The 13459-nt window shown below is 39.3% G+C and overlaps 1 pseudogene; it reads right to left on the reverse strand.

The window, feature by feature from the left end:
• Positions 1–5768: 5768 nt before the first annotated feature.
• On the reverse strand, positions 5769–12717 carry LOC146624966 (uncharacterized; annotated as a pseudogene).
• Positions 12718–13459: the final 742 nt, after the last annotated feature.

Genomic DNA, 13459 nt, shown 5'->3' on the forward strand with positions numbered 1-13459 from the left:
TAACACTTAAAGAATTATTGCAGCCGTCGAATATTTCAGACAGTATGCTACTGAGGGCAGCTAACATAAGAGTTATGAGTTATAAGATATCATCTAAGTCGTAACATTGCTGTATGGAGCTGCAGATTTGGTTGCAGGTTAACATCGCTGGACTGGCCATTGGGCATACCGGGCATATGCCCGGTGACTTATTTTTTATTTATTTTTGTAAGGGCATGAACAATGAGAGGTAGTGGATTGGCCAGATGCAGGTCAATGTGTAAAAATAACTCAGTTGTTTGGTGGTGGCTATGGCGGGGCTTCCACAGAGGCCAGCAGGTGGATGAGGGAAGGGGAGGCAGGAGGAGAGCCCCGAGGCAGCCACCGGTCCGAGTGTCAGGTGAACTGAACTTCAGGTAAGAAGTTATGACCTGCATTCTATCTGGGTCAGATATAAACCAAGTTCAGGTGGAGTTTATTTTCGTTGTGCTGACTTTTTACTGTCAGTTGCAATAACTCGTACTGCGTTCTAGCCAGCTTGACGGAGTTTTTATACAGCTGGGTGGGTGCTATGATGTTACTGATAGTGAACTTTATTTTATTCATACGTTTAGTTAGTAGAGTTGCCAACGGCTCCTTAAAGAAATGGAATGGTCCCTCATTCAGAGAAAATATTACACGTTTCGTATTGAGCTGAGAAGAGACGCAGTTTGTCCCGGATTTTAGCTAGAATGGAAAAAGACACAAAGCTGGAGTTATTCTGTCTTTACGCTGCACAGCTGCCTCTTCTTCTCTCATTCTCTCCCCTCCCTCTCCTGTTGCTATTTCAATCATGAAACTGATCAATGATCAGCTGATCGGCTTTTCTCTCTTGTTTGTTTATCGCCCACTTTGCGCCAGAAAGAGGAAACCAGCAGATGTCGCGCTAAACAACAGCAGCACGTTTAAGCTTGATCAGCTGTTAGAATTTATTTAATATTAATTTCTAGTATCAGCTGATGTTTGCTGGAACCACAGCTGTAAAGCTGCTGGTCTTGATGTCGGTTTGGATATGTGGTGAGAGGGAAACATGAAGATGAAACCAGGAGATGTCCTTACTGGATCATCAGAGCTGAACAGGTGATGGAGAAACAGGTTTACCTTTTAGGTGACATGAATGAGTTGAAGTTATGAACTGTTGCTGAGAGACAAATAACACCAGGATCCTTTTCTAAGCAGCTGACAGCTGGTAACTGTGCAGGGGCGGATCTAGCAAAGTTTTGCCAGGAGGGCCAGGTAGGCATTAACAGGGAGAGGGGGGCACAAAGAAATACTTTTCTTTCTTATTCTCATTTAAAATATCTCGCTTTTATTAAATAATTATCTAAATCTTACAACCAAAGTTTTTATCTGACGTAAAATGTATAGAAATCATACATATACCAACAAGACAGTGTACATATGGAAAAGATATATATAAATTTTATAAAGTTTGTATCTGTCTTGTGTCAAACTTGTATGAAAAGCATACAAGAGTAAAAACAGATATAAGATCCCTTGAAAGATTATATAATGAATCTTGTATGTTTTGGATACTTACTAAAACAATATATGAAAGTAATGGGAAAGTGGCCACTTTCATGAGTAAATCATGTAAGCCTTATATGACTTAACTCATGAAAGTGGCCACTTTCATGAGTTAAGTCATATAAGTTTTTACTATTTCTTTTCCATATGGGACTGTCACAACAGCATTTGTTTTCATTCAAAGTCTTTATGGCTTTAATACCTGGTGGGCCGGTCTCTAGTCAAAATGCCCGATTTTCTGTCCCAGTCCAGCCCTGCAGGTTAATACTGGCAGTGTCACCATGCCAGCTGACTGTATTTCATCATCAGCCAGTGTTGTTCTTTATCAATATTACCAAAGTTTACCATAAGGCAGCATAGAAAGTATTTACTTGCTTTCAGGTTTTATTCAAATGTTAGTCTTTTCAGTTGTTTCCCCACGTTTTTCCTGTTTCAAAATCAAACACCAGTCTGTGAGAAGATTATCTTCTTTTTTTAACAGGCAGATAAAGTTTTGCATTGGCTAATTTGTCAATTGTTTGTTACAAATGTTCGTATTTTAATATTCAAAAATGTTTTTGCCCAAAACATATGTGCACTATATGTCAGTAAAAATACTATGCAAATATTGCTGTCCTTGAATGCTTAGTAAACACTGACAAAGCACTGATTGTATCTCTTGTACTTTATCAACGCAGTATCTAAAAACTTTGCACCGTAGTGGTCAAAATCTCATTCTAATAAGAGTTAAAAGTGCATTTGGTTATTAGGTTTACAGGGTTATTGAATTATGGTTAACGGTTGGTAGAATCTTTTTTAAACATTATCTGCCAATTACATCTGCCACCCTTCTCCAAATCTGTGCCCCTACCTGGCCCCCCCAACAAAGATTTTCTAGACACGCCACTGATAAGAGGGCCAATTTTCTTAATACACCTTGGATAGTGAATCATTGGTGTTTACAAATTAATTTTCTACCAGGGAACAAGTTTTTAAACATGTTATCGTGATCACAGATCAGATGTTTCAAGTAACATATCATGCCATCAGTAAGGACTGGGGACAACACAATTCCAACAATTCCAGTAGCTATTGTCCCGCTCAACTATGTCTCCAAAAATGAGTGGAGTATTGTGTAGGATACATAATGACTGAAGGGCATTTAAACCTAAGTGTTTGCTGTTATCATCTATTTTTAACCCACTTGGTTTATTTTTAACTCTACAAAACCACAATTAAAAATCTGTATCCTGTCAAGTAACATGCTAATGGAGATGTAGCCATTTTTGATCATGTATTTGCGATCGTGGCTCAAGAGTTGGGAGTTCGCCTTGTAATCAGAAGGTTGCCGGTTCTAGCCCCGGCTCGGACAGTCTCGGTTGTTGTGTCCTTGGGCAAGACACTTCACCCGTTGCCTCCTGGTGGTGCTCAGAGGGCCCGGTGGCGCCAGTGTTTGGCAGCCTTGCCTCTGTCAGTGCGCCTCAGGGTGGCTGTGGCTACAATGTAGCTTGCCATCGCCAGTGTGTGAATGTGTGTGTGAATGGGTGAATGAATGAATGTAGTGTAAAGCGCATTGGGGTCCTTAGGGACTAGTAAAGCGCTGTACAAATACAGGCCATTTACAAAAAAAAGTTTGAGCTCATACTGCACAACTCCTTCCAATAAATCATGCATTACATCAACTGCATAATTGTCAGTGCTGGAAAATATTCCAATGAACTGAGCACACAAGATCTTTTAACTCCATAGACGGAAGAGAGAGCAGGGTCTACACTTAATGCATTACAGTGTTCAATATGAAGTCCTCTGGAGCACAGAACAAGGTCAGAACTGTCTTCATTAAACACAGATTGAATTTCTTCCCTGTTTACTAAACAAAACCTACACCAGTGTGTTGTACTAAACGATTCAACACAACCTAGTAAGCCATTTAAAGCAAGATTGTCTCATGTAACTTGAACAACAGAACCAAACACTGGCTCTTCAGTAAAGGGAAGCAGGATTCCTATTGTATAAAAGGCCCCAAAGTTCATAAAATAGTTTTACTGGTGTTTATAAGTTTATATAGGTTCATGTAATGTTCGGTCTTCTGTCTGTTTGGGCCAGCCCACCTTCTAGTGACATCATCCGGTTAGTAAGGTGGGCAGTTTAATGGCGGATGGGCAGTGTTGGTCTGGAGGGGGTGCACTGATTCCTGGGGCATGTTAGGTGTGCGTAAATGACAAGTAAGTAGTGACCTGTGTTATATTCTGCATTTGTTTGTGTTAGTACTGTAGTACGTTACCATTTAGGAGCTAATGCAGTCCATAGTTGGAGCGGTAGGCCACGCATGCAACGCATGAGTTCACCCTCATTTCATATGCTAACTTATGTTGTTAGCTTACCCCGGTTCTTGACGCATGTACGGTCACTCGTATGTCCATAATGTCGTTCCTGTGTTATCAGACCTTCTCTGTATGTTGTATGTGATGCTTGTGATTGTTTACTTTGAAGTAGCGGAGTTTGTAGCGAACAATTAGGTACGTGGATTAAGAAAATAGCGAACGTAGTTCGACCGGAAGTATGGCGTCCCGCTTGCCCTTCACAATAAGAGCATTATAGCGGATTATAATGGGGGACGCTTTTATTTTGTATAACTATCGGAAGTAGTTCCTGTGTACTGACGGTTGCTTAACCTCGCACTAATGCTATTTAGTTGCATGGTGTGAGCAGTTTGAAGTGTACTATATTTTTCTGATCTTTATATTTGATTATGTTAACTATGTTGTATTATGTTTATATTTGAGTATTTGACTTGTCTATTCTCTTTATTTATTGTTATTTCCCTTGTTTATTTCCTTTGTAGGAAACCACACACACACACACACCCAGACACACAGTTATGTACACCCGCTGTGTTTACAACCCCAGAAATTAAGTGGTGACAATAAAGTGCCTCAAACGGAACCTCAAGCTCCCTCCTTCTTTCGCACTCTGGGACAATTTGGCCTTAAGTGGTGTTCTGGCCGACACACCGGGGTGACCGTAGTGCTCAAAGACTGAGTGAGTGCCACAGCCGTGCCTATCTTCAATATCTCCACTACACCTATAGTTTCTAAAATGTTCAAGTCATCCATCAAAGGCTTTAGTATTTCTTCAAAACCATATTTCTTTAAGTCTTCTGTGTAGAAAAGAGCAGCTAGATGTACATTCATCAGCACAGAGTTAACCTTTGGTGGGAGTTTTTTTTTTATAGTGAAATACATACAGCCCAGTTTGTGGATCCCTTTCTTCGAATGTAATGGGTTGGCAGTTTCAAAATCATCGTAATACAGTATAATCTGTAGAGCATGTTGCTGTTGTGAAAACAGAGGATGGTTTTGGAAATATAATCCATTGTTAATGTCTTTGTATAACCCAGCTTGTGTTTGTTTCTCATGCAAGAAGCATTATCTAATTTCTTTATTTTTGAAAATTAAATTTATCGTACCTAAAATGGGCACATACATGTATTTGTCTCTGACAAATACCTGTAGTTCTATGTCTACGTGTATCCAATCTTACACCAAGTACAAATTATTTAGGCTCAACAATTTCCCATTTTTCATCATAATATTTCTGTCTTTTTTTCTCAGTGTTACATTTTGAAAAGGGGTTATCTAATTGGTTTAAATTGTGCTCAACTCTTTTGTAAATGTCTGATTCCTTACTATCAGGGAAAAATGTTTGGAGTACTGCTTCTCTTGCTTGACTCTGAACATGACTGACAACTTCCTCAACAGAACAAATTATTGTTTGAACAGCACTTTCAGTAAGACCAGAAGTGAGCAACAGTAGATCCACACATTCCAACAAGCGAGTCCTGTGAAATAACAGTGGGAACCTGTGATATAGATGCAGAAGTAGATGGTTGATCACTAAAAAAGTCTCCTTGAGAATGTGTTTGTTGGACAACTTCCTGTTCCATCCCTACATGTTTATTTTGACAACGACTATGTGCATTATGGAGATGTTTTCTAAAGCCACTGTAAGTACAAAAAGACGAAAAACATCCCTGCTCTCCACATTTTAAACGCAGATTTTTGTTTGGATATAAACCATGATGACATTTTAAATGTTGACAAGGGCTGAACAATTTTTGTGGTATGTTTTTCAAACAAAGCATTTGGACATTGTCAAACAGTTTTTTTAAACCCTCCTACAAGCGTGTGGACCTTGTGGGCATTTTAACGGTCTCGCAGCAGACGGGCTCTCAGTTCCTTGACTCAAGGTCTTTCTTTTGTGTTTCCAACATCAATGTTGTAGATTGTGATTTGAATGAAGGTGTAAAAACTGGAAAGAGCTTCATCATATGAGAGGCTGAAGACAAAGTGTGCTTTGAATAGCCCATCAAAAGCAGCCACTGAAGTTGGAGGATCACATGGGATAGCTTTCTGGTCTACAACGATGAAGAACCACTGAATGTTCTTCTTTTGCTCACCAATGCAGAGAAGGAAGGGCTGCCTGGTCTCAGCTTTCTCCAGGAAAGTAGTGAGGCTGACTCCTTCCTGGAACTTGAATAGCACATTTCAGTCATGAGTAACAACATTTTTTCATCTGTTTGGCTTGCATATAAGGTCTATGGGCCCAAGCAAGTAACCCGTCTTAACACAAATGGATCCAAGTAGAATAAAACACAGTAATGCTTTATTAAGGTCAATTATGGAGTTCCACAAGGTTCAGTGCTAGGACCAATTCTGTTTACATTATACATGATTCCCCTAGGCCAGGGGTCTGCAACCTTTAACACCCAAAGAGCCACTTGGACCCGGTTTCCACGCAAAAGAAAACACTGGGAGCCGCAAATACTTTTTGAAATCTCAAATGAAGATAACACTGTATATATATATTTTTTTTCACCTTTATGCTTTGTGTGAACAACTAAAGTAAGTAAGTAAAGTTTATTTATTAAGTGCTTTTCACAGACAGGCAGTCACAAAGCTCTGTACACAAATATTAAAATAAACAATACAATCAATAGACATTATACACAATGTAAAAGATCAAATGTAAAGAATGGAAAGATTATAAAATACGTAGATCAACAAAAGGCTTGTTTGAAAAGAAAAGTTTTTAACTGCTTTTTAAAAGAATCCACAGAGCAACTAAGGTGTGTTGCTTATGAAATCCATGAAGTGCTAAAGAGAAAATTACATTTTATTCATGTAAATAACACATTTTGAACTCTTAAAGAAATATAACAAAAGGAAAGACACCCAGCTGAACTAAAGTGATCCAGCAAACAAAAACTGTTGTGAGCCGCCACCCTTATATCGCCTTTGGGCTTTTGGAGCCTTGACCTGACTTTTTAAAAATAATTGAAAAAAAGCACTATGCTGCTAAAAAAAAATAGATATTTGCAAAATTCTGCCGAAATATGTATTTTACCTGGTTAATGTGTGTGGCGGGGCGTGGTCTGCAGCGCCGCTGCAGGGGAGGCGGACGCACCTGACCGGCACCCGCAATCACACCTCATCACCTTAAAATCTGTGCTCTCTCTGCTGTTGAAAAGCTACAGCCAGCTGTATGCGTACAGCAACCGTGTGTGAAAAGCAGTCAATAAAGAGATGCTGAAAAGCATGTTCATGCAAACATCGTCGGGTCTGCCGTGATATGTTTACAATAAGACTTATGGTCCCGAACCTCTGCGCACAGTGTCTGCAAATCGGGGGTTTCATCTTTACGCAGGACTGTAAGCTGTCATCTGTGGGGCGTGAGCGGTGTTTGTTTTTAACATAGTTCACGGTGGAGAACAGCTGCTGACGTAATGTGGATCCGAAGATCCATATTTGGCCTACCTGGGGTTGAAAGTCTCGATAAATGTATAGCGTTTCGGCGGGTACACCGGCTTCCACGAGTGTGACGCTTATTTTGAGCGATGAAAAAATAATAAGATATAATTTTATTTTTATATTTCAAAATCACAATAATTCTTCAATTTAGAACTACAAGTTAAAAAAAGAACTAAACACAAATAAAATACACTTCAGCTAAATACTTATAATTTATTTTCCCAAACCAAGCCGCAAAATAAAGACTAAAGAGCCGCATGCGGCTCCGGAGCCGCGGGTTGCCGACCCCTGCCCTAGGCAGTATCATTAGAAGACATAGCATACATTTTCACTGCTATGCTGATGACACCCAGCTCTATCTGTCCATGAAGTCAGACAACACGCACCAATTAGTTAAACTGCAGGAATGTCTTAAAGACATAAAGACCTGGATGGCCGCTAACTTTCTGCTTCTTAATTCAGATAAAACTGAGGTTATTGTACTCGGCCCTGAAAATCTTAGAAATATGATATCTAACCAGATTCTTACTCTGGATGGTATTACCTTGGCCTCCAGTAACACTGTGAGGAACCTTGGAGTCATTTTTGACCAGGACATGTCCTTCAACGCACATATTAAACAAATATGTAAGACTGCTTTCTTCCATCTGTGCAATATCCTGTCTCAGAGTGACACTGAAAAGCTAGTTCATGCATTTATTACTTCCAGGCTGGATGACTGTAATTCATTATTATCAGGAAGTCCTAAAAACTCTCTGAAAAGCCTTCAGTTAATCAAAAATGCTGCAGCAAGAGTCCTGACAATATACATGTTGATGATGAGTCCGACCTCTTTGCCAGGGGTTTTATCAACATTATGGATTCTTTTCATTTTATCCAGCATGTGTCCGGCCCCACACATAACAAAGGTCACACACTGGACCTTGTCTTTACCTTGGGTTTGAATATTGATTGTATTTGTTCTAAGGACATTTTTATCTCTGACCATTATTGTATTCTTTTTAACATGTCTTTTCACGAGCCTATGTCTCCTGTTTACCGGACAGTTATGTCGCGCATTATAAATTCCTCCACAGCGCAGAAGTTCTCAGATGCTTTTAATTTAACACTATCCCCACAAAACGGTGTTGATTTCTCAACAGATCTATTTAATGATCATTGTCTTTCGATCTTAGATGAAATCTGTCCGGTTAAAATGAGACCTGTGCCTGTTTCCAAGTCCCTACCTTGGCTAAATGATAACATCCGCTCTATAAAACGTAATTGTCGTAAAGCTGAGCGGTTATGGAGGAAAACTCATTTAAATGTTCATCTCCTTTATTTAAAGGATCTTTTAGCCTCTTTTAACAATGCTATTAGAGATGCAAGGGCTGCTTACTTTTCTCAGTTGGTTGCAAAGAGCAGAGGTAATCCTAAGGTCTTATTTGATACTATTACTGATATCATTACTCCTGCTCTACCTGCTGCCATTATTTCTTCTGCTGAAGACTGTGAAACATTTCTTGCTTTCTTTTTAGAAAAAATTAGCAATATAAGGAAAAAATTGTCCCCATCAGCATCTGCACTGTCAGTTCCTACGCCAGTTCGGCCTGTTGTTTTAGAAAGATTTTTACCTGTTTCACTAGCCGAACTGGGAAAAATAGTTAGTGCAACAAAAGTATCCTCTTGTTCACTCGACATTTTACCCGCATCGTTATTCAAAAATGTCTTTTACTCTATTGGTCCCTGTATGCTCACTATAATTAACACCTCTTTGGGATCTGGCTAAGTTCCTGCCTATTTTAAAACTGCTGTTATACACCCTCTGTTAAAAAAGCCTATGCTGGACCCATCTCTCACTAGCAACTACAGACCGATCTCAAAAATACCGTTAATTGCTAAGATTTTAGAGAAGATTGTGGCTAAGCAGCTTACAGCAGTTTTAGACAAATATAACATCTTTGATAAATTTCAGTCTGGCTTTCGTAAAGCTCATTCTACTGAAACAGCCCTTCTTAGAGTTTCTAATGACATTCTGATGCAAAACGATGCGGGTAAGTGTTCTGTTCTTTTAATGTTGGATCTCACGTCGGCCTTTGACACCGTTGACCATTATATTTTGCTTGATAGGCTGAAATACTGGGTCGGTGTATCTGGGTCTGCCTTAGAGTGGTTCTCCTCGTATCTCTGTGAACGATACTCTTCTGTGGCAGTTTCTAAGTACAGGTCATCTTCTACGTCCCTGTCCTTTGGTGTGCCACAAGGCTCTGTGCTGGGGCCATTATTGTTTTTAATTTATTTACTTCCTCTCCAGCATATTTTGAGCCCTTTTGAGGATATTTGTTACCACTGCTACGCAGACGACATCCAACTATATATATCTTTTAAACCTGAAGATGCTTCTAAACTGCGGATTTTAAATGTGTGTTTGGAAACCATCAAAGGTTGGATGGCCGACAATTTCCTCCAACTAAATGAAAATAAAACTGAAGTCCTGTTATGTGCTCCAGACAGACATGTACCCAGCATAATGAATGCTCTTGGTCCCCTTTCAACGTTTGTGAAACCATCTATCAGGAACCTAGGGATAACCTTCGATCCTGCTCTTACATTGGATACTCACGTCAAATCTCTGGTTCGGTCTTGCTTTTATCATTTAAGAAATATTTCTAAATTGAGCCCCATAATAGCTCATACTGAACTGGAGATTGTTATTCATGCTTTTATTTCATCACGACTGGACTATTGCAATTCACTGTTTACATGTCTAAACAAGAGTTCCCCGAAGCGTCTGCAGACTGTCCAAAATGCTGCAGCAAGGCTTCTGACGAAAACATCGAAATACTCACATATAACACCGCTGCTTATACAGTTACACTGGCTCCCTGTCGAATTCAGAGTCCACTTTAAGATTCTGGTTCTCACATTTAAGGCTCTTCAAGAACAAGCACCATCATACATCATTGAACTCTTACAGCCCTATGCCCCTAGTAGGTCTCTGACGTCTTGTGGTCAGGGCCTACTTGTTATTAAGTATACGAGACTGAAAACTAGGGGTGATCGAGCTTTTGCTACTGTGGCCGCCAGACTGTGGAATTCTCTTCCTCAGAACTTAAGATCTGCTATTTCACTGATTACTTTTAAAAAACAGCTAAAAACACATCTTTTCAAAATTTCATTTTGTTAACTTTTGATTGTACTTCGTCTTTTTAATCTGTGTCTATACCTTGTAAAGCACTTTGTGATCCCTTATCTAGAAATGTGCTATATAAATAAAATTTTACTTACTTACTTACTTACTAGAAAGAGAGAGCAGATTTCTCCTGTATTGGCTTCTCTTCATTGGCTTCCTGTTAAATCCAGAATTCAAAATCCTGCTCCTCACATACAAGGTCTTAAATAATCAGGCCCCATCTTATCTTAATGACCTTGTAGTACCATATCACCCTATTAGAGCACTTCGCTCTCGCTCTGCAGGCCTACTTGTTGTTCCTAGAGTATTTAAAAGTAGAATGGGAGGCAGAGCCTTCAGTTTTCAGGCCCCTCTTCTGTGGAACCAGCTTCCAGTTTGGATTCAGGAGACAGACACTATCTCTACTTTCAAGATTAGGCTTAAAACTTTCCTTTTTGCTAAAGCATATAGTTAGGGCTGGACCAGGTGACCCTGAATCCTCCGTTAGTTATGCTGCAATAGATGTAGGCTGCCGGGGATTCCCATGATGCATTGAGTTTTTCCTTTCCAGTCACCTTTCTCACTCACTATGTGTTAATAGACCTCTCTGCATTGAATCATATCTGTTATTAATCTCTGTCTCTCTTCCACAGCATGTCTTTATCCTGTCTTCCTTCTGTCACCCCAACCAATCACAGCAGATGGCCCCGCCCCTCCCTGAGCGTGGTTCTGACGGAGGTTTCTTCCTGTTAAAAGGGAGTTTGTCCTTCACAGTGTCGCCAAAGTGCTTGCTCATATGGGGTCAAATGATTGTTGGGTTTTTCTCTGTATGTATTATTGTAGGGTCTACTGTATAATGTAAAGCACCTTGAGGCAACTGTTGTTGTGATTTGGCGCTGTATAAATAAAACTGAATTGAATCTAATTGAATTTTTGAAGTTCACATTGTACTGAACCCATGTCTGTCAATTAACTTCTTTTGGAAAGGAAAGCGACAACAGATTTGATATCTTTCGATATCTATCGATGCAGCATGATTTCATATCAAATACACAAAAGATAATTAATTAATTTCATCATTTCTGTTTTTATCTTGTGGCTTACCATTTACGAAAAATCATTAATTGTAAACAGTGTTTACAAAAAATGCTATTAGAGCATACCTTGACAAATCTTACAAGATGATTGGCTGCCTGTGAAGAGCTTTGTTTTTGCGGGGGTTTTATTTGTGGCCTTTTGATGTTGGGGGCAGGAGATGCAGCAACAACAGAAGAGCTGCCATATCACTCTCCCAGCCTTAAAGACAAAAAGCATATTTGAGACAAAAGGTTAAAGATGAACTGAAATTCTGTTAAGCAGTTAAATGATGAGATTTCTGAAAATGCTTAAACCACAAGGATGCATAAATTACTTCAGTCTATTTGCAGTCAGTTAAGTGTATTAGGACAGACAAAGGGAAATGTAAGTATTTTATATACTGAAATACTGTCCTAATTTACCCCAGTCATTTGAAGCCTCTGGATCAAAAGATGTTCGTAACTCCTCAACACAATGACTTGATGGAAGACTTTGGCTTTCTCTGATGATTTTTTGCTTGAAATATGAAGGCCACTTTGCAAGAAATCTTCCAGAGGCCTCATCTACAAGCATCATTGTAAAATCCTGATCAGTCTATTAAAAAGACAAAACAGCAACCAAATACTGGTTACTTAAGTGTTCTGGGCAAAATGTTATCTTTGGTTTCATATCATGAATGTATGTAACTTTGTAATTTTAACATGTTGTCGCCTCTTGGCCAGGACTCCCTTGAAAAAGAGGTTTTTAATCTCAATGGGACTTTTCCTGGTAAAATAAAGGTTAATAATAATGAAATGTCTATAAATATACTCAACAACCCCGGTGTTTCAAGGAAATGAGGGAAGACATCCAAGATTGATGATGTTCCATCTGGGTCATGAACCAGCTTCTGTCTGTATTCAAAAGTAGCTTTCATCTTCTCTTTAAGCACAGACCTATCTGTTGAGTGTGTAATAACAGACAGAGCCTCTCTGCACTCCTCACCAAAAAGTCGTCCTCTAACAAACAAAGATTCTCTTCGGGTTGTTGGACTGTCCTGAAAGTTTGGCCTGGGACACCCACTAGCACCATCATAGGTATTGCGTTGGACAGTCTTGAGTCTCCAAGCAAGATAGCCAATATTGGCCTCCAGATCATAGTAATGGTCCTGCTCATGCGTGCAAATCAGTCACACACAAAAACAAACAAAAAAACATACACAACAAAAAATGGAACAAAGGAATGCATATTTGGTACCACTGTAACAACATGCATAAATTACAGAGATGTTGCTTTTCAGAGATAACACTTACATAACCATTTTTTGAGTAAAGATCTTGGAGATATGGAAAAAGCGTTGCAATCCCCAGTGCATAGTTAGTCCGAGCACTTATGGGTGGAATCCTCCTTTCAAAAACAAAAAAAGTGTATTGCTATTCTGCTCACTTGACAACTTTTTTAGGATCATCAAAGAATACTTAGCCATGTGATTCTATCATATCTGCAACCAGTATGTTGACCATTTGTTGACGAGTTGGATGTCACAGTGTTTTAGTTTTGTCGTTTTCATTGAAAATTTCCTTACCCTTTGGGTTTGGCCTCAGGACAGTATACACCAAAAAAAAAAAAGATTTATACTGATTGAACTGAAGCAAATTACACAAAAAAGTTAGTGTTTGTAAAATGCAGTTAAGCACTGGAAATTGCTTTAGGCTTTGCTTTTAACCTGCTTTGCTTCATTGCGATCAAGCTCTCCTAGGCCCTTGTTCCTGTTCTTTGTACTTTTGTGGATAATAGTTGAATCTGATGAACAGGTAGAAGCTGGGGACGATGGATGGTCTGACAATGGAACTGGCGATGGTAAGAGGGCAAGACGGATTGGCTGTACTGATGACTGTGATTAGTCTTCAACCACACT

The sequence above is a fragment of the Diplotaxodon limnothrissa genome, linkage group LG9 (genome assembly GCF_057381915.1).
Source record: "Diplotaxodon limnothrissa isolate DT_005_m linkage group LG9, D_limnothrissa_male_GT1.1, whole genome shotgun sequence".
Classification (NCBI taxonomy): Eukaryota; Metazoa; Chordata; class Actinopteri; order Cichliformes; family Cichlidae; genus Diplotaxodon; species Diplotaxodon limnothrissa.